Source organism: Dromiciops gliroides, chromosome 1 (assembly GCF_019393635.1).
Source record: "Dromiciops gliroides isolate mDroGli1 chromosome 1, mDroGli1.pri, whole genome shotgun sequence".
Classification (NCBI taxonomy): Eukaryota; Metazoa; Chordata; class Mammalia; order Microbiotheria; family Microbiotheriidae; genus Dromiciops; species Dromiciops gliroides.
Genome location: NC_057861.1, coordinates 246246071 through 246269269, shown reverse-complemented (window position 1 = coordinate 246269269; position 23199 = coordinate 246246071).

Genomic DNA, 23199 nt, shown 5'->3' with positions numbered 1-23199 from the left:
CAAGAGCTATATATTGCTACATGTGATATTTTATTAACAATTAAGATGATTAAGATAATTTAGACCAAGTCTTTCTACTGCATGCCCAATCTTGCTAATATATCTTTACATGCAAATGTGGGTTTTTAGGCTTGATCAAGATAATTGCCCAATTCTTTATTTGATATTTCTGGTTCGAGGCAGCCTAGGAATCATTAAGTTCTACACTCTTCATTGTCCAAGTTAATGCCCAATAATAACAAAGGCATTTGAGAAATTGCAGTAATTCTATCAAGTCAAAAGGAAGTCATTTAATGTATTGTCATTCATAAATGAAAATGACACTACTGATCCAGTAGAACTCATAATTTGGTTTGCTTTTCTTTTAGTTTTAACTTGTCCTAAAAGAATTCATCTATTGTAATTATCTGCATTCTCTGATCCATAGTCAATGTTTCTGACTTTTGATAACTAATGTTTATAAAATAGATAGCTCAAATCAGAGATCAGTTTGTTCTGTTTTGCATGTTTGTTGTTTCCCTTCCAGCTGCATCTTTCCATAATTTGGAGACGATTAATAGTGACTCAGTCTCACAGTAAAGTTTTTGCAAATTCATTTTCCTTCCACAACTACTTTCTGTTTTACAGTACAAGGTAACACTACTCATAACCTATAGTTGTCCTCTGTGAGATTTCTGCAGACTAATTTTTATTCCAAGAGTATATTATCTTTAGCTTCTAAAACTCTCTTCTTTTCAAGGAGATACATTTTTGGTGGCTGAAGTGCTTTCTGGGAATTTGTGGTCTTTTAATGGTAAATGATTTATATATTAAACTTTTATATCATACCATGTCTTTTCTTTTATCCATTTCTTCTTTGTTTTAATTCCATGTCTTTTCATTAAATACATTGTAGATTTCTAGCTTTTGCCCTGTTGTCTAGTTTAAAATGGATTTTGAACTTTGATCAAATAAGTTAATTATCTGACTCTATACATAAAGCTGATTTGGGAAATAGATACTATTTTGGTAATCAGTAATGTAATGTCTGATAAAATGTAAGCATTTGCATGTTTGATGATATTCAGAACTTAGCAAATTTTGAAACTCCTTTTTTCTTGAAAAAATATATTATATATACCTACATATAGACTTCATGTCTTTGCTCTGATCTCTACTTTCTTAAATACTAACCCCACAAACACTCTTAATAATGTTCTAAAATTTCATCAGAAGGAACAATGACAAACGAAACCAACAACAAGTAGATAAAAACTTCTACATCCATTCCAAGACTTCACAAAAGGCAGTCAGAAAACTGGATGTTTACAGAGAAGATAAGCTGGGGTACATAGAATGTAAAGTATCAAGTAATCAGGCCCTAGGGTAGTAGCTAGGGCCAGATCAATATCATCATCAAGAAGTGCAGCAAAGGAGTTTGTCCTAAATACATGCCAAATTCAGAAACTCAGACTAAAAATATGTAGGAAAAGGAGGGAGAAAGAAAAAAAAAGTACTTGAGACTGGGAGAAGTCCAAGAGATAAGCCAAGAAGATAGTACATCTATTCAGAACCTCTTTTTTTTCATATTAGTAAAGCTTTATTTGATAAGATGAGGAACTGTCTGTACACATTGGAAATTTCAATTTTGATCAAGGAAAGAATATGGAAATAGTAATTTTCATCCAATTGGAACAATAAAATCCTGATTTTTGTCACCTAGCAAAATATTGAGTATAGGCCAAAATAAAAGAATAAGATTTGGTAGGGTATTGTTGAAAAGTTTGAGAAAGCTTTAGAATTTATTTAGATAATGGCAGAATGGAAAGATTTCCAGGTCAGGAAATTTGTTAACTTGGTTTGTAGAAATACTTGTTTCTTCCTCAGAAAGTTAAACCTAGCTTGGATTTTCATTACATTATATTGGTCTCTCAATTCAATACAATGCAATGCAAAATTGGTAGATGAAATTATTTATCCATGTGAGGTTCTAGCATTCTATCTAAACATTTTGTTGTGGGTCTATGTTTTATAAGAAATGCTCTTACTTTATAGCTTTGAACTTTTACTCTCTGGACACTTTTGCAGGGTGCCCTTCTGGATAAAGGTTGTCTCCCATGTTCAAATGGGTATGCTCTGATTGGTCAAAGCTAAGTTGTTACCTTCTGAAGTGTCATTGTATATGAGATTTTACCAAACGTGAAATTTTCTGACCATAGTAAAATTTTGTTGTTTAGGTATTTTTTCAGTCATGTCTGACTTTTTTTGACCAGTATTTTCTTGGTAAAGATACCAGAATGGTTTGCTAATTCCTTTTCCATTTCATTTTACAGATGACTAAGACTAAGGGAAACAGGGTTACGTGACTTGCCCATGGTCACACAGCTGGTGTCTTAGTCCAGATTTGAACTCAGGAAGAAGACTCTTCCTGACTCCAGGCTTGGCACTCTATCCACTCTATCATTTAGCTGTCCTCATATGATTTACTTGGGGGGAAATGGGGTGGGGGAGGGAGAGACTATTTAGAAAGTGTATATAAATGATGAGTATTTATATATACATATATTTTCTCCATTTACATGTTTAAACAATTTTTAACATTTTTTGAGGTTAATATTTCAAATTCTATCCGTCTTTCTCTCTCCTCCCTCTTCCCAAGACAACAAGCAGTCAGATATAGGAAATACATGTGCAATCATGGAAATCATTTCCATATTGCTGGATCAAAGGAAATGTATATTTTATAGCCTTTTTTGTGTAGTTACAAATTGCTTTGAAGAATAGTTGGATTGGTTTACAGATTCAACAGTGCATTAGTGCTCTAGTTTTCCCACATCCCCGCCAACATCCAACATTTTCCTTTTTTGTCACATTAACCAATCTGATAGATGTAAGGTGGTACATCAGAGTTGTTTTAATTTGCATTTCTCTAGTATAGATTTTTAAAATTGTGTTTTATCATAACTTGATGTCTCATAGAGTCATTAGTTCCATTTGTTCATTTCTAATTTTTAAGGAATTGTTTTCTTCAGTGATATTTCATATTTCATTTTCCATTTGGCTAATTCAATTTTTAAGGAGTTATTTTGCTTGGCAAATTTTTGCATATCTTTTTGTATTCTATTTATTCTTTTTTCATGATTATCTTGCATTACTCTTTTTTCTTTTCCCAAATTTTCTTCTATTTTTCTAATTTACTTTAAAAATTATTTTAAAGATCTTCCAGTTCTTTTTCATCCTGAGACCAAATTACATTTTTCTTTGAAGCTTTACTTATAACCATTTTGACATTATTGTCATCCTCTAAGTTTAGCCTTGATCCTCCCTATCACCATAGTCAAACATTTTTGTTCATTTTTATGCCTTTGTGTGTGTGTGTGTGTGTGTGTGTGACTTGGTGTGTTTATTTGAGAGCTGGGCTCTAGTCCTACACTATCCCAATTTGGGGGGGGGGGCAAGGAGGGTTAAGTGACTTGCCCAGGGTAACATAGCTAGTAAGTGTCAAGTGTATGAGGCTGGATTTGAACTCAGGGCCTCCTGAATCCAGGGCCAGTGCTTTATCCACGGTGCCACCTTGCTGCTCCCCACTATCCCAATTTTTGTGCTAGAACTATGGGTCTTATTGCTGGTTTTCACTGGACTTCAGGGATTAGCTACTTGCTTTCTCTGTGGAATAAACTTTCCTTCTTTCTTGTACTGGAAGAGTGGATATTCCCTGTTGTTCTTCCCTGGGTTTTGTATTTAGCTTCTGAGTTGCTATAGTAACAGAGTCTTTCTGGTGGCTGGTCCTGGAGGAGGGATTTTGTTGCTGTTCTGCCCCAGGGCTGGTGCCCTGGTGCTGGGTTACTATGGAAACAGAGTCTCTCTGCTGGTAGGCACCAGGGGTGGGATCTCACTGTTTACTAGCCTCATGGTGGGACTTTACTGCTGGTCAACAGTGGGGTCAAGGCAGTCCTGGCAGCTTGTGGTGAGGGTGCGGTCATGGGGTGGGACTTGCTGTGAAGATCAGACTGCTCACTTGCCTGGGGGGGTACTTTTTTGCAGAAGGATAGGGCCTTGTTGGTGGATTTTCTTAGACTTAGAGCCCTGCTACAGGGCCCATGCTGTGCTGCTGCTGCTGTTGCTGCTGATGATTCTTTTCTTGGACCTCATTTCCATCCCAACCCATGAAGACAGACCTTTCATGCAGGCCTGGTAAGCTGCTTCCCTGATCCTAGAGGTGATTTTCTGACACAGTTTTCTAGTTGTTTGGAGGGAAATTTCCTTACTCCCTCTATTGTATTGGCCTAAGAAATCAACCCATTTGTTTCCCTGAGAATATGTGAACTATTCTAACATTTATCTATGATTGACATATTTTCAGGTCTCACATTATTCAAATTCTCCATTAGTATATAAATGTGTTGGTCATTTTGCCACTAATGGTCCAGAATACATGTTGTTGTTGTTGTTGTCTGTTTGTTTGTTTTTGGTTTTTTTATTTGCTGTTGCCCTATTGAAAAACCTTCTGGTAATGAGTCTATTCATAACCTGTTCCTTATATAGCAAGCATAATCTTCCTTAGTGATAATTTCTATACTTCTCCATCTTAGTAAAACTGGATAGAACTTTTGCTGTTTAACAAAGGCTTTGAGAATATTGATATCAATATACCTTGATGAAGTGATAGAGTAAACTTTTGGTAGATATTTCATATTATGAGCAAAAGAATTCAATTTTTCAGAAAACACTGAGTCATATTATCAATTTAATCTCATAAAATCCAGAATCCTATCCCAAGGGAGAAAAAAATAGCTCTCAAGTTATTTTTTAATTGCTTGAAAACATGAATTTTATGATTTCTTATCATAGCTTGGTGATACAGGGGATAGAGTACCAGGCTAGGAGTCAGGAAGACTTACCTTCATGAGTTCAAATCTGGCTTCGGACACTTGCCAGCTGTGTGACCCTGGGTAAGTCACTTAACCATGTTTGAATCAGTCAGATATGACTGAAAAATGACTAAACAACAACTGAAATTAATTTATATGACTTGTACCTTTCCCCTCAAAGTCCGATATCATTTATGAAGGTTTGAAATCAGATTTTTATTACTTCTGTAAACAGGGAAACATTTCTTATACTAACTCAGTTCATTTTTGTTATCTATAAATATTGGCTAATTCAACTTACACTAATTACCTCAAAGATTGCTATGAGACAAATACTTTTTAAACCTGAAAACATCATATAAATGTGAATTATCATTAAAATGGTTTATAAAAAGTAAATAAGCACACAAGGAATCCAAGACATTAAAAGTACACACATACCATAGTTCTTGACAATAATACATATTTCTGCTCTAATGCCTTTGAAGTTGTTACTCTAAAATATTACCTCAGTAGTCATAAAAGTTATAACTTGATTTCCTCTCTATTTATGCATAGTCAATATTTAATGAAATCACAATTAAATATGATATTAAAAGTCATCTCTTTTATAAGAACAGACAAAATTGTGTCTTTTGGAAGATGATGTATTATTTCTATGGTATGACATAAATGTGTTCTCATCCTAAAGTATAATAAAAGATGAATTTAAATAATATCATTAATAGCTGTTGCTAATCCAATAATATATAATTTCCTATCATGACTTTCATGTCAAAAAGCTCATTGATATCCATCAAAGAAACATTTTACAAATATTACTTTAATAAAAGCAATTATAGTCAAAGAGGACAGACTAATTCTAATAAAATTGTTCAATGCTCAATTACTATAATACTCAGTTTCAATAATTATATAATTTTAAGCTTAGGGGAAAGGTAAGAAGCATTTATATATCACCTACTATGTGCCAGACATTGTGCTTTGCAAATATCTCATTTGATTCTCAGAACAACTTTGTGAGGGAGTTACTATTATTGTCTCATTTTACAGCTGAGGAGACAGAGGCAAACAGGTTAAAAACAACTAGTTAACACAGTTAAACATAGGGTCATAAAGCTAGTAAATGTAAGACTGGCTTTGAACTCTTGTCTCCCTGACCCTAGGCCTAGAACTCTATCCACTATGCCACCAGCTACAATATAGTGGCCCTTTAGATGTATGTGGGTTCTCTTATGGTGCTTAATGGAAGTTTTAGTAGATGAAATGTCAAAAAGACTATATCAATTGCTCTTAGCCACCAAATTAGAAATTCCTAATATTTAGGCAAAAGTTTAACTTAATTTTTACACAAAGACATACACACACACAGACACACACACACATATATATAATATATATACATACATACATACAAATATGTGTATGTTCTACTGTGATAGTAATTTAAAACAAAACAAAACAAAACAATAGCCTAGTGTGTTAAAGTGGATGTGTCACACACAGTACAGGCCTCATTTAGCCCATTGTAGTTCCAAATGTGGCCTGAATTAAAATCTAATTGGGAAATATTTAAGAAAACAGATAAAAATGAAATAAACCACAGTTACTAAATATATGATTTTTATGTCAATTGGCAGCCCATAGTGATTCTTATGTAAAGTTTATTATTTCCTCAACTTTTCTATTTGAATTTGATAAAAATGAGTTAAAGTGCAAAGCCCTTTTCCACCCAGTGAGTTACAGCTTTCTGTTGTACTTATTGATGATGGGTTCATTTAATTGATTCCTACCTAACAAAGGTAACTACGTTCAGTTGTGGTAAAGCAAACAATAGTCAATAAACCTCTACCTTACATTTGTGGGGGTTTTTTTTATGTTTGAGGTAAAAATTATCCTTCTATCAATTTAGCTTAATAGATTTATGAAATATTTTTAGTTGATGACATATTAAATTCAATTTGTTTGGATTAGGATTTTAGTCATACACCGTTCCTCTCATTCCTTGCTAGAACAATAATTTTCTTTTTTTTAAGCACACTTAGGTTTTTGTTTGTTTTCCTTCCTTTTATTTTCTGATGGTAGAGAAATAACCAGCACCAAGAAAAATAATCAAATACAGAATCTATCTGTATGAATGCTTACATCTATGCACATGTTTTATTTTAAAGAATGATGTACCTATTTTATAGAAGCATTTTTTTATAGATTGCTAGATTTGTATTGAATTAGACATTCATGTGAGAGATCCTATTAAGTAAAAGCTTCACACATTTGAGGAAGGGCATATCTGTTTTATTGAATCAAGTTCCTTGTATTACAGTGTACTTCTAGAAACTTGGTCAAAGTTGAAGAAATTTTATGGTCTGAAAGTAGAGCCAATAAGGCACCCATATTATGTGTTGATTATAGTCCTGAAATGAAATTTAAAAGATTGCAATGTTATTAATATAAATTTTTTTAGATTTCCAAATTAATCAAATTTTCCAACATTTACAATGCTGTTGTTGGCCTCCTTTATTTATTTCAACGTCTTTGAGGTCAGAGGTCATGATCTGTATTTCTTTGGATTTCTGTTTCCAAAGCCAATTATTTTCCTTTGAGCTACTTATCATTTCTTTCTCTCAATGATCATTTAAGTCATTATAATTGAGCAAATGAGTGAAACTGGAACAAAGACAAGATCTCTTAACCTTACAACCTAGAAATTTAGAAGAGGGTAATAAGAGCAATGGAGGCAGTTTGGTGGCTCAGTGGATAAAGCACTGTGCCTAGAGTCAAGAAGACCTGAGTTCAAATATAGCCACAGACCCTTACTAGATGTGTGACCCTGGGCAAATCACTTAACCTCTGCTTGCCTCAATCCCCTACAGAAGCAAATGACAAACCATTCCAGTATCTTTTCCTGAAAACCTTCTTGATATTGGTGTGCTATGGTACACAGGGTCATGAAGAGTCAGACACGACTGAAAAAAAGGAAGAAGTAAAACATACAAATAAATATAAAGTTAAAAATGTGGCAAAGGTATATGAAAGCACCAAGTGATATAAATTTAGATATTGAATATACCACAGCTAGCTGAGGTAGCTGGGTACAGGAAGGCAGGGAAAAGATAAACCAATTCAAGTAAAGGTTGAATTGATACTTAAAAGATGGATAACAAAGAAGTAGAGGATTGAGGTGGCAAGAAAGCTATTTAAGGTTAGCAAAGGAATGACAGAAAAAGAGTTAAAATCAGTAGAGTCAGGGATACCTTCATGGAATATCAACTAGTCCATTTTCACTGGAGTATATTAATTCAAATTATAGTGGTCCTTGAATGTCATAAGGAAAACATAATAGTAGGACATATTTGTTCTAGCAGAAATATTTAGTATAGATTGGAGAATGAAGAGAGCCTAGAAGGGTGCTAATCTGTTAGGGAAACAAGAAAGGAAATAAACTTTTATTAAACATTTTCTGTGTTACGAATAATAAACAAATACAAACAAAATGGAAGATAGTCCCTAACCTCATGGTGCTTACGTTCTAATAAGGCATGTCAACATGGAAAAGATAGATGAAAAGTGAAGGAGGATGAAGGAAGAGATAGAAATAAAGATATCTAGAATAGGTACAAGGTTTTGAAATCTGGATGTCAGAAACAGGGCTAGAGAGAGAATGTATGGTGTCTAGGGCCCATCCACAAAATGGGGGTCAGAAGAAGAAATGACTGATGTGAGAAGGGGTAAGTTGAGAAGGTCAGAGAGTATTTCAATGTTCAAGAGGTAGGAAGCTTCAGACTCTAAGGAAAGTTTGAAAGTGAAATAGCCAAAGAGATCTGATTTTTTGAGAGTCATTAACAGGGCTATCACTATAGTTCAGCAGAGGTTTATGAGGGCCTGCACTAGGAAGACAACAATTAAAATGATAAACATGAAAGAGGAGATAAGTTTCAGATAAATAATAAGCAGGACATCAATTCAATTACACAAACATTTATTAAAAGTCTTAAATACATAGATTCAAAGAAGATTAGTACTTAAAGTGATCTTAGAGATCTTTTTTGATTCGAAGCCCTCATTTCCCTCATTTTAGAAATTAAAAAAAATAAACCCTATGGAAGGTAAATGATTTATTCGAAGGTAATGCATGAAAAAAGAACTTGACATCAGCAAGTTAATTGGAAGAATTTTACAGAGAATCTGTATGGACCCTCTATTCATCCAAGAAATCTTCACCGAAGAAGTTTTGCCACTAGGACCAGTTATAGACAAACTTTTATACTGGGCCCATAGAAATTCTGTACCTTTTCTTTTGCAAGAAGTAAAACTTGCTCCTTTATTCCCTTGCATCTAACAAAAGCATGAGATATCACTGTAAAGAAATATATATTGAGTAGCTAGGTGGTGTAGTGGATAAAGCACCAGCCCTGGATTCAGGAGGATCTGAGTTCAAATTCGGCCTCAGACACAGGACACTTACTAGCTGTGTGACCCTGGGCAAGTCACTTAACCCTCATTGCCTCACCAAAAAAAAAATTAAAAATACTACTAATAAAAAGAAATATATGTTGCCCCTACCAATAATAATTGCATTGGAAATAAGGAAATAATGATAATTCCTTCCCAAAAGGAATTCCAAATAGGAGAATTTCAAGAATCAGAGAGAGTAACAAAGGTTGGATTTCTGTTTGGTTATTTCTTTTTGTTGGGAGGAAAGGGATATCATTAGTGTCCCTGAGATTATTTCAACCTTTCCAATGACGCATAAGACCAGTCTAAATAGGAGCTATACCTAAAGCCTAATTTACCAACAACTGTGCAATAACAATCTCTGACTTTTTTAGAGCTTCCAGATCCAGTTAAAATCAGTTTGTTTTCTTTTTGAACTAGCTCAGTCTTGAATTTCTAATGAACAGTTTCAGTGTGACAGAATGATTCAGATTTCTTGAACATTCCAACCTTATGAATTTTCTTTCCATTGGGGATATTGATGCAGCACTGGGATTTCCAAATTCAAAGGCAGGTGCTAGGTCTCCAGAGACAAAAAAGAAAGAAAGAAAGAAAGAAAGAAAGAAAGAAAGAAAGAAAGAAAGAAAGAAAGAAAGAAAGAAAGAAAGAAAGAAAGAAAGAAAGAAAGAAAGAAAGAAAGAAAGAAAGAAAGAAAGAAAGAAAAAGAAAAAGAAACATGGGAAGAGAAAGAGGGAGTCAAAAAAATAACTCTGAGTTTACAAAGGGAGGTGTGTGTGTGTGTGTGTGTGTGTGTTTATTGTGTACTATAAAACATGTCAAAGTAGCTATTAAAATGTTTGGAAAAATATTTTCTCACATTATGTCTCACATCAGATCAGCAACAAAGTGTTTAAGAAATGGTAGAATGTGACAGACAAGTTTTGGGGGATTTTTTGGGTGAGGCAATTGGGGGTTAGTGACTTGCCCAGGGTCACACAGGTAGCAAGTGTCAAGTTTCTAAGGCCGGATTTCAACTCAGGTCCTCCTGAATCCAGGGTTGGTGCTCTATCCACTGCGCCACCTAGCTGCCCTGACAGAGAAGTTTTAATGGAGGAGAAAGAAGGACCAAAAAAGGAAGGATCTGGAATTTATGAAAGCCCTATGTAAAAAGGGTCTTGCCAGGATTAAAAGGTAGAAAATGATTAGGATCAGTTTTGCTTAATCAATGTTATAGTTTTCCTACATCTGGTCCTTCATATAGAATGAAAAGACTCAGACTCTAAAATATTCAAGGACAGAACTTGGAACTAATTTGCTACAACTGGAACATAAATGATCACATGCTCCTATTCTTCAAAAAATATTGAGTATAAACTAGAACAGGGAGTGAAATCAAGGACTTTTTTTTGGCATTTTAGTTTCACTTAAGGAAAAATTGAACATAAAAAAAATCAATCCTAATCTACCATTTAAGAGATTTCTTAGAAGGTGGACCTTTAACTTCTTTGCAATATATGGCTTTTCCCCCCTTTGTTATCTTCCATTTCAATTGAAAACACTTTAAGAGTGTGCATTTATTGATGAGGGTGACACTTGACTTATGATTTCAGAGGCCAGTCTGGCTCCAAGCACTAATGAAGAAATATCTAAGAGCAGTTCTAATGACCTTGGTCCTTGATAACTGTAACTGTAAATTAAACTTCAATTAACCATTTTAGGATCTAAAAACAAGCTTGAAAGTGCTTGGTAAATGCATTTCAATTTTCAAGGGTTCTTCTTTCTTCTGGGAATGTAATTTGTTGGTGTGAGAAATAGCAAAAGGAGAAAAAGAAATATCAAGAGAGATTTTCCATCAGAGGGCTTAATCCATTTATTCGCCCATTCATTCAACAAGCATTTATTAAATGTTTATTATATTCAGTGGCTCCACAATACTTATAATTTCATGCCTTGTCATATTTTGGAGGTGTCTCTGGGATGCCAAAAGATATGCTTTAACAGCCACAGAAGTGGCCATAAGTGGGAACTTCTGCAAAACTCTAAAGGAACCAAGTATTGGTTAAATGGAACTTATACTGAACTGTGGCACGACAGATAAATTTAGCCTAGTTAAATATACCACAGGAAATGTTACTCAATATGTGATCTTGGCTACAAGAAATAAAATAAAAGAATAAAATAAAATAAAAAACATATAAAATTACCCACAGTTCTATGCAACTTTGGAGGGAGATGCGAAAAAATGGGGTCACACAAGCATTTCTAATCCATGGTTGTTGTTGAATTAATAATGAACCAAAACACTAGGAGAGAAACTGACCTATACCTATATTAACATTCTAAATAATAAAGACATCAGGTAAGTATTCTTTAGCTAAATTCTTCAAAAAGTCAGGTGAAATTTTTCCCTTAACACCCAAAGGTAAAACAACAAAAACAACAACCATAAAACTAAAACAAAATTAACCCCCCCCCCCAAAAAAGCAAATAACTTTCATTGGTTCATTTGTCACTTGATCATCTTATATTGAAATGCTTTCAATAAGGATAAAAAAAGAATACTATGAAGATCATTATAACATACGAACAAATATTCTTTGTAAAAAGGAAAGAATTTGAAAATTCTGTTCTTTATAAGAGCCTCTAAACTAAGGGTTCCTATCAATTTTTGTGTCATGGTGTCCTGTGTCAATCTAATGAAAGTTATGGATGTCTTCTTGGAACAATCTTTTTAAATGTATAAGATAAAATATATAGGATTATAAGGGAAACCAAGCATATTGAAATGCAATTATCAAATTATTTCAAAAAATAAGATCTTAGATTCAATGTTAATAACCCCTAAATTATAAGTGATATCATATGCTCTTATGGGACCAGCGTTTTCTTGACCCAGCAATCTTGAGTTCCCTGTTTCCTGAGTTCCCTGACTTCCTCAATTTTATGCTTCCATACAAGCTAATTGACCTCAGTTTTCCTCTCTTAGCTTTCTGATCTGGGGGCAGAAAAAGTCTGAGCTGTGTGTAGTAGAGGCTTTGCAAAGCTAGTGGTTGCTTAAACCATGAGTCACCATACCCAGATCAGACAAAATTCTAATTGAAGATGAGAGGGGTCAAGTAGAGAGAAGCTAATTGCCAAAGTATCCCATGCTATATATTCTAGCAGTGTTTGAACAAAATAAACCTCATTTATTCAATGACTCATAAGTGCTTCATTTGGTCTGAACATCTGAGCTGAATTAAAAGGGTACTGTCTTTGGACCAGAGCCTACAATACATGCCTTGGCACAAGGCTACATCTATTTGATGGTGGTCATTTGGGAGGATTCTGAAAATCTGGGGAACAATTTTTTTTAAATATAAGAGTAAAAGAAGCACAATGGGTTTAAACTACAAATGCCTTGTATATGAGAGGTGGTTCACTTGAAGTCAGGATAACTAGGGTTCAAATTTTGCCTCTGACACTTATTAACTATTTGATTATGTATTTGACCTCCAAATTTCAAAACTGAAAAGAGCTATGCCTAATACTTTTATCAGGTGACATCTCTATTGAAAAAAATCAATCAGAAATATAAATCTGGTATAAAAATTTCTGAACATCTTCATTCCACAAAGACATTTCAGATAAAATTGACATGAAGTGTATTTTGCTATTGTTTGAGGGAATTGGTCTTGCCTCATGGGCCTTGTATAAACCAAGTAGACCTAGTTTAAATTTGGAGATTCAAGCATCTAGCAGTTCAGTAATAAAAGACTCCATCCTAGGACCTAAGAAGAAATTGCTTAGGGAAGAGTGCACCTCAGTTTCAGTCTCTATTTTGACTCCCTTTATTTGATGGCTAAATTTATAAATGGCAAAAGATACAAAGTATTTTGGATTTATTTGGAAATCCCAGCAGTGTCTCCAAGAAAGCAATTTCCAGCATAAATGTAATGCCTGCAATGCAGTTTCAAGAAGCAACATCTGGGTTTCTAAACAATTTTGCATCACGCACTTAGTTGTACACTGCTGTCCATTGGCCTTTGCTAAGATTTTGCTGTTGTTTGTTTGTTTTAATAGTTTAATCATAATAGAAAAAATTCTAATTTTCAGAGATTAGTGAAAATAAAGATTTATTATTATTCTTTTCCAATCAAAGTTCATGGAACAGCTGAAACCTATCTAATGACCACCTGTTATATGTTATCTCATGCACAGGTGCCATTATTATCATCCTCATATTTATATAAGGAAAGTAATGTATAACATTTAAGTGATTTACTCTGCTTTGTGATTTACCTAAACTTAAGCTTGCATTTTAATACAAATCATCTGCAGCCATGTAACCAGCACATATACAGGTGTGTACATATGTGTGTATATACATGTGTATATATAGTTACATATGAACATACACATATATGTATGTATTCATACATATACAAGCATAAGTAAATACAAACAAATTTCGTGAGGAAGAGAGCCCTGAAACTTGAGAGAATAAGAAAAGTCTGATATAGCAGCTGTTATATGAGAATAGCTCAGACGAAGGAAGCTCCAGATTTTAATAGGAAGAGATAAAGTGGCAGTTGCAGATTTGTGCTATAGAATGAGAAATGGTAAATAGGCAAAACTAGTATGTGAACTTCAGGGAATCAGTCCAGTTTGTTTAAAATATAAAATATATGAAATAAGGTGAGGATTAGAATATAGAAGCCCTAAAACACTTTCTCAAGAGTTTTTAAATTTTTTTTGACATTCTAAAAAAGAAAAAGAAAATCATGGATGTCGCCCTAAAAATTAGCTGAGAATAAAGGACCATTTGTATACTCACATGCTTATTTCCTCAATTGTTATGAAAGGCTCTATGAGAAATGCCTATAGGCATTAATATTGTATTTTATGAAAACATGAGAACAAAACAATTCCTTGCAGGCAGTTTTCTATAGCAAATCACCTCATTGTTGTTAAATACCCGACAGAATTTTAGAGAAAATGTGTTAATTACTATTGTTAATTTTTGATCAAACAAATATGCCAAACATTTGATTTTACATAACAAGATTCAGCTATGAAAGCTCTCTTCAAAAAAAGGCAATTTCATAGAAATGTTAATATGTTTTATGACAAATATAATTACAGAGATAACATTTTCAAGTAATGCAAAAAAGAGGGAGAGTTTACATAAAGCATTTCTCTGGATCCTGGTGGTAGTACTGTGTGAAGTACAATCAGAGGATTCTACCTATCTTTTTTTTTTCCAGAGATGGTATGGTGTTTATTGAATCAAAAAATATGAACAATTAACATGAAATTTGAGGTGCAACAGAAAATAAAATTTGATTATATTTGGGAAATTGGAAAGTGATCTCAATGATCCCAAGCTACCCAATACTGCAAAAAGCCTTTTCTTTCAAATCAATATTCTTCCAGCAATAGTATTTCTACATAGCATAAATTTACAAACCTTGTAATATTATCATCTTAGAAAAAACAAAATGGTCCATGACTGAAAGGGAAATGGAAAGAAAGGAAGGCAATAGATTTTAACATATTTTCAACAATGACTTTCACTTAAGAAATGGCATAAAAGACATTAAAGATATTTAATTGTCCAATTGGTAGACCAGTTATATAATATGAATGAAAAATAATAGACAGGTTGACTAATACAATGGTACTGTCAAAGTACTAACACAGTCAAAGGATTTCCTCCTTTTCTTTGGGAGAATGCTTTGTGGGTTGTTAATGGAAAGATATTTATAAGCATCAGAAAGATTACTAAAAAAACACATCAATACTTACCTATATGCCCACTCCTCCATTTATACAAAACATTTATGAAAATCACCATCACAGAGATCAAATATATCCTTGGTGAGAGTGTAAATCAGATACTAGAAGTATTGAATAACTGTTATTCAACAGTGCACATATTATCATTTCACATTTGAGTGAAAAATGTTGAGATAAATTAAGTTCCCACTATACTTTTTGTTAATTGATTATGAGAAAGTATTTGCCTCCTTAAAGGCTCTTGAAGTTAAAGGAAATACCAGTTTAGATAATATATCTAAAAATAGTAGCAATCTTTGGACCATTAATTTATAGATTAAAAAATTCTAACCCAGAAAAATAAAATATTAAATGAACTGTCTATAGTTCACAGGTATAAATATGGAGAGTATCTGAATCTAGTTTTTCCCATTTATAAGAACAGTACATTCTTATCAAACATGTTCTACTTCTATACAGGAAAGCCAACATGTTGAATGTATCCCCTGTGATGGAGGTCATGGAAAAATGCTATGTAGAATTTCACCCATAGATGGGTTTTCTCTGCATTGTGGGAGAAAATTATTTATCAAGGAATTCCATTTGAGAATGGTTAATAATTATAAAACAAATGAAGGGAATGGAGTGGAATATTTATCAATGCATTGACATAAGTATAACTGATAGATTCTAGAGGTAATAAATAAGATGCAGTCCATTTTCTCAAGTTAGTTTTAAAGTAATAAGGATAAAATAGATGTAAGTATAGTGCAAATTAGAATATTTTTATTTGGGGTTATAATATGCTATTTATTTATCTATTTATTTATCTATCTATTTATTTATTTATTTGTTTGTTTATTTATTTATTTATTCATTCATTCATTTATTCATTTATTTATTCATTCATTCATTCATTCATTTATTTGTTTGTTTGTTTGTTTATTTATTTATTTATCTATCTATCTATCTATCTATCTATCTATCTATCTATCTATCTATCTATCTATCTATTTATTTATTTATTTATTTATTAGTGAGGCAATTGGGGTTAAGTGACTTGCCCAGGGTCACACAGCTAATAAGTGTTAAGTGTCTGAGGCCGGATTTGAACTCAGGTACTCCTGACTCCAGGGCCGGTGCTCTATCCACTGCGCCACCTAGCTGCCCCAATAATATGCTATTTATGATAACACATGAAGAACACATTGCTGGAAAGTTGAACAGAAAAAGTGGCATTTCTTAAGTAACCATAGGATTTCAGCAGGGGAGGATAAGAAATAGGCCATTCTCAATATAGGATTTGATACAGAAGCTAAGGACAGGAAGCTTGAAATTGTGGGATATATTCAAATCTCAATAAATAATCTTATTTGTCTAAGGTAAAAATTAGATAAAGAATTGCAGCATAACTTGAGCCCAGGAAAGTATATTGAAGCTGGAATTTCTTTCCAAAACTTTTTATAAGTTTCATAAAGTCTTGATGGAATAAATATATATAGTATTCTAAGAAAGTCAGAATATTTTCACATTTTCTTTTAGTAAGTTTATTATTGCAAAATTCAAAAAGAAAGGGTGGATGATATGAAAGGATTTAAAATATAACTATTTGCTAAACATATTATTCTCATTTTCCTATATGAGATTTTTCTATCAAGTAGATGAAAAAATAACAAGGACAAAACTATTTTAAAAGTCAAAATCACTATGTAAATGGAAGTTATTATTGTTTAAATGACCATATGATTTAAAAGTATGCAGATAATTAATAATCTTCTTAATGGGTTTTGTTCCAAAAGTACAAGGTATATGGAACTCATATTTTGAAATGTTTCTTATAGAAGCAAGATATAAAAAAGTCTCTAATCCAAAACTACTACTGCTTCATGGGAGGCACAGTGGAAAATAGTACTGCTTTTATACTGATAATTATTAAAATGGTTCAAATAATGGTCAGATAAAAATATGCAGAATGTCCCAAAAATATTAATGCAAAATTATACTATAATAATTTCAGAAGTATGTTACAAACATATGCAAAAAATATAATTTGGCAGTGTAACTATTGATATTCTTATTATGTTTACTTAGTTTTGTGAATTTGGAAGAAAACATTTTTAATTTTTCATTTTAATACGATGCAGCAACTGTCATTGCATATTGTGTATATGAAATTTTGGGATTCCACTTTATATGGTAGATTGGTAGAGGAGGTATTCTTGCTTGGTGACCTTACTTAATTGAATTAGTTCCACTGTAATTTTTCTTTGGGGTCACATCAAAACTATCAAATATCTGTCTTATGCTTTGGAAGATTTTAATCCTAAAGTTAAAAATGTAATACTTTCCATCACTGAATGACAGTAGTTCATGAAAGTTTTTTTTACAAAGTCTGAAAACTAAGTAGAGTGATATTGTCAATGTTGAAACTTAATAGTAATATAAATATTTTTAAATGTTTAAAATAATCAATGTCTCAATTGTTGGAATTTTTCAGTAAGTTCATAGCACTAATAGTTCTTAAAGTACTGAAATTTAAAACTTTATTGACTTTTGAATCATCCTACATATGTGTGTATGTATATATGTATGTATATACATTTGAAGAATATATGCTTATACTACATGAAACTCTTAAATATAGAAAAGGCATTTTAAATATGTATATTATCAAACTGTTAAAAAATATCAATTTCTCCATCCTCCCCCTGAAGCACTTTTGTTTCCATTTCAGAGCAAGGAAATTATTGAGGTCATATTGAGAAGACAGGCTTTGGGATAGAAAGGAAGGACAGTTAGGTACATAATGTTTGTTGAATTGGATAAGAAATGATTGGTGTGATGAATAGATTAGTAGGCAAATAAAATTCAGATGGCTTCCTAAAATTTATTAATACATCAACTGATTTTTTTGGTTATAATTGTTTTGTTAAATGCTGATGTAGATCACACTGTAAGAAAATGCCTATGGGAAATTTAATTTCTCCCATTGTTTCTAAAATATTTATATCACCATTCTTATAAGAAAAAAAGATTGTACAGATATAATTCATGTTTCAAAGGGCAATGGGATTAAAGAATGTGAATCTTGGGAATTTTTTAGATCTTAGAAGAATGACAAAAATAATCCAGATGGCAAGAAGGAAAAATAATTTTTATAATTGAACCAAGAAGGGTATCTTTTAAAATGAAATAAGCAGATTTCTTCTAAATTATAGGAAATATTTTTGGCAAACTGGATGTTTTACATGGACTAAGAGAATGTTAGAGGAATTTTGTATTGAATACTTTTGTACTTATTCAATTGATCTATTCTGTAAATACATATTTTTCAAATAAAGGGTTGGATCTTGAAATCATAGGGGTACATATACAACTATATGCACATACAGAACAGAAGGAAGATTGTTATCATCTGTATCTACATTTTCCAAACAGGTTCACCATCAGAGGCAGCTATTGCTTATGGTAATTTTTTCACCTTCATGGGCTCTGGAGACTTCTTTTTGAAAGTTAGGAGACTCTCAAAATGTTACCTTTTGTTTTCCATTTTGACCTCACAAGATTCCACATATTTTGCTTTCAAGCTTATGCTGTTTCTCTGCTACTTGCATCCATTCTCATTCTCACTCTAGCTCTCTCTCTCACTCTCACTCTCGCCTTTGTCTCCTCCTTCACTCCTTCTCTCCCCCCCCAACCTTCGAACTGCATCTGTGCAATTCCTTGAAGCTACATGACTTGAGTGAAAGCTTTCAAAAGTTACAAATTACATGAACTTTGAAACTTGAGGTCCCCTGGTGCCAGATGTGAAAAACTTTCCTAAATGTGGCAGTTTGGACAGTCAATTACCCAGGCCTGTGAAAAAATGCTTGGCAATAACATTCTTGGAAATAGTGACAAAAATGCCAGAAAGGAAACCCAATCTTAATTTAATGGATAGTAGTTGACTTATTGATTCTATGCCTTAGAACTTAGTTTTAAAGAAAATAAAATCTATTATTTTACAATCACATTTTAAGATCCAATTACAAATCCTATGATTGCCAAATTATAACAGAAATACCTCAGAAAATAGTTTCTTAAGGTGTCTATACCAAGTGAAATGGGGAGTTAATGCAGCAACAAAAGGGAGAGGAGTTTTGGGCTCTGAAATGATCCAGATGGATTGAAAAATAATCACCAGATGAAGAGAAAAATGTTTAAGTTTTTGTTGCTAAAAATGATAATGATGTTGTTGTAATTGATGATGATGTTGGTGATAATCACCATAAGCAATAAGATTATATGGGAGCTTCAGGGGAAACAAAATACATACATATATACATACATACATGTGTGTATATGGCAGTTTCTGCCATTCGGGAACATATACTATAAATGAGACTACCAATATAAACTGTAATGTAAGCTAGCATAAAATAAATGGATTAGACAATAAGTGCTAAATTCCTAAGGAAGGAATAAAGGTTAAGGTTCTGAGGTTTCATGTAGCTTTCTTTGGGTGGAGGCAGAATTAAAGCTGGGTTGTAAAGAAACAATAGCACTTAAAGGAAGACAGGCAAAATGACAATATCTATGTTTTTAGGTAATAAAAAGTAGAACATATTGGCTAGATTGAACAAAGGGTACTGAAAGTATGGGACTAGAAAAAATAGGTTTCAGACCCAGATTCTAAGATAAAGAGCTTGATATTTATCATATGGTGATATGGGAGCCATTGAAAGTTTGTGATGGGTGGAAAAATTAATTTAAAGATTTTTTTTTTGATGTGGCACCCCTTTGATGGCTGGATTAGAGATAGGAGAAACTGACTAGAGAGAATAATCAGACTTTTTTGTAATGGTCTCAATTTTTATAAGGGACCCAAACTAAGGAGATGGTAGAGGGATTATTATTACTGAAGAGGACAACACTATCCTTCCAGTTCGTAGCCTGCCTATCAAATCAAAAGAAAGGGAAGGAAAATGAAAAGTGGGGGAGAAAGTGACCATTTTCCCTAAGGAGCTAGTATGAGTAAGATGTCATCACCATTTTTTGGGACTCAAGAACTGAGCAGAACATAAGAGGTCAATAATTTGACTGAATTTCTATATTGGTCAATTAAATTATGTCTATATAGCATACATATCCTGAGATCTTCTGGCACAGTTGAACAAATTTATAAATGAACTGGGAGTATATTAAATTTTCACTTCCATTTTTTTTCTTCCTTATACGAAGCTCAATATGCTGTGACCAAACATTGGAGCAACCTTTGAGTACATTCCTTGAGGAAAATTGTTAGAGCATGTTCTTCATGACTTTTATTAGTTTATTCTTCCATCTTTATAAATCTTATCATATTTCTTCATAATGTAGTAAGACCTTCTAGTCAGCCAATTCACAATAAAATATTTTTCACCTTTGAGTCCCTCATCTACTTGTTCTTTCATAATTCTAACCCTAAATGATGAATAATGCTATATAACTGCCTCTGTTGCTTCTACTCCAGAGTGGCTCAATGGTTTAAAAAACAAAACAAAACGAAAACAAACAAACAACAAGAAAAACCTTGTGCTTACTTGGTCTGGATGTAGTTATATGTTAAATTGAACCTTCACAAGAATGATTTGCTTAATTTATTGTTAATTATCTATCACATCTGAACTGTTTCAAACTTTTTCTTCTTTCTTCAGGCCCCCAACTCTCAGCAGATGAGTTTATTTTTATTACTTAGAATAAAAAAAAAAACACCTCCCCTCTTGTCCAAAATGGAAGTTATTGCCCAAATCCTTAAGTCCCTTATTTTTTATGTTTAGGATTCATGTAGTTTTAGAGATGAATGGGACCTCATATCTCATATTTCAACCTTTCTTTGCCTGAGATTGTGTGAATAAACTGAGACCCTGAAAAGTGAGGTACCTTGCCCATGTCTCTATAGATACTGGAAGAGCAAATACTCAAACTCTGTAATCCTAATAGTAGAATAAATGCTCTTTCCATGTGTAAATGTTCAAAAAGAAATTGAAAATGTGAGATTCAAGTTCCTGGAGAATGACAGAAAGTTGAAAACATGCATTTCCTAGTCTTTTACATCAAGGTTAAAAAGGAAATACTAACAGTAAATTTCATTACCAGATGAGAGAAGGCAGACAGAGAAAAGGCAAGAAGCATGGTTTTGAAGGAAGAGGGTAAAACTGGATCAGGGATATAGGGTGGGAGGAAGACTGTCTTAAGAAGGGAGAAGACTACTTCTTCTGAGAAGAAAAATAGAAAGGACAGAAGACACGTTTCAAAATTTCCAAGAGGATAAATGAAAAATTTCACAATGCAAAGAGAGGGGAGGCGATTTTTTTTTTATTCTAACTGCAAATTCATATTCTACTTCTCTTATTGGCATGTGTCATACATTACTAGATAATCCCAATTCTGGGAACTCCACTGAATGATGTAGCAATATGAAAATTTGCTCATTTTTTTTGTCAAATTAATTTAATCCTATTCCCAAAATTCAATATTGTAAGATATCACATACTTTTTTCGTTTTCATTTTGTTGTTGTTGTTGTTTTATCTGGGCAATGAGGGTTAAGTGACTTGCCCAGGGTCACACAGCTAGAAAGTGTCAAGTGTCTGAAGTTGGGTTTGAACTCAGGTCCTCCTGAATCCAAGGCCTGTGCTTTATCCACTGTGTCCCCTAGCTGCCCCCAAGGTATCACACAATAATAACAATTTCACACAAAATTTAGTATATGTTAACATTTATCTATTCCAAGTATTAGCAATTAAAATATTATTTGACTTATATGTGGTATGGAACATATTTCCTTATGTTGGTAAATAAACTATCAGCAAAACCAAAGGAATATACAAATAAGTTTATCCATTCAGTTTAAAAAGAATTATCAAGAAGACCATCAGTGGCAGCTAGGTGGTACAGTGGATAGAGCACCGGACCTGGATTCAGGAGGACCTGAGTTCAAATCTGGATTCAGACACTTAACACTTACTAGCTGTGTGACCCTAGGCAAGTCACTTAACCCCAATTTCCTCACCAAAAAAAAAAAAGAAGAAGAAGAAGAAGACAATCAGATGCTAGCATGGGTTCTCTGGTCAAAGCAGTGATTGACAGTACTGAAACCAGTTCTACATTCATAGGCTTATTGTTGTTGGTGGTGGTGGTGGTTGTTGTTGTTGTTGTTGTTGTTGTTATTGTTGTTGTTGTTGAATCCCTTCAGTGGTTTCCAACTCTTTGTAATCCTATTAAGAGTTTTCTTGGCAAAGATACTGGAATGGTTTGCAATTTCCTTCTCTAACACATTTTATAGAAGATGAATTTTAGCAATCAAGTTTAGGTTACTTTGCCAGCATCTCAATGATAGTAATTACCTGAGGAAATATTTGAAGTCAGGGAAATAAAGAAGAGTAGAAATAGAAGAAGAGGAAAAAAGAAGAATGAGAAGAAAAAGGAGGAAGAGAAAAAGAACAAGAACAAGGAAAAGGATGATAAAAAGAAGAAGAAAGAGGAGGAAAAGGAGGAAGAAAAGGAGGACAAGATGAAGAAGAAACCATTTCCCAACTTGAACTAGCAAGATGTATCCCCAGAAGGCAGTTTCTACTACTCGCACATTTTTGTTCCTCTTTACTTCTTGGAGAGAATTAATGATATCACAAGGGTGAGGTTTTGATTTGTACTTGAATTGGACTTAAGTGAGGCAGAGCTGCATAGTCATTAGCCTCACTCTCCTCCATAGTCATCAGAATCCACTGTCGAGGCAAGAGTCAAAACAACTGGTGATTGCCCAGGATGATGTTTCTAAAATAGCCAATAATACATAGTAGTAGGCTTCCACCAGTCGTGGACGACCATGGATCAGCGCCCTGAAGAGCCACGGCCACAGTGTGGCTGTGCAGTCCAATACTGGAGCCGCAGCTCCCGCCACAACAAGGATATCTGAAAACTGCACTCTCTGTTGCCCATAGGTTCCTGCATCTCATTCGTTTTTCTTCCTCCTGAGCTTGAAGGCCCATCTCAGCTGTGCACAAGCTGCTTCTGAGTACTGAACTGCATCGGGCTTGGTCCTTGGCCATCTCCTCCCAGCTGCCGATATCTATTCCCAGAGCCCTCAAGTCTCACTTGCATACATCTCTATAGTGAAGCTGGGATGTCCAGCAGGTCTT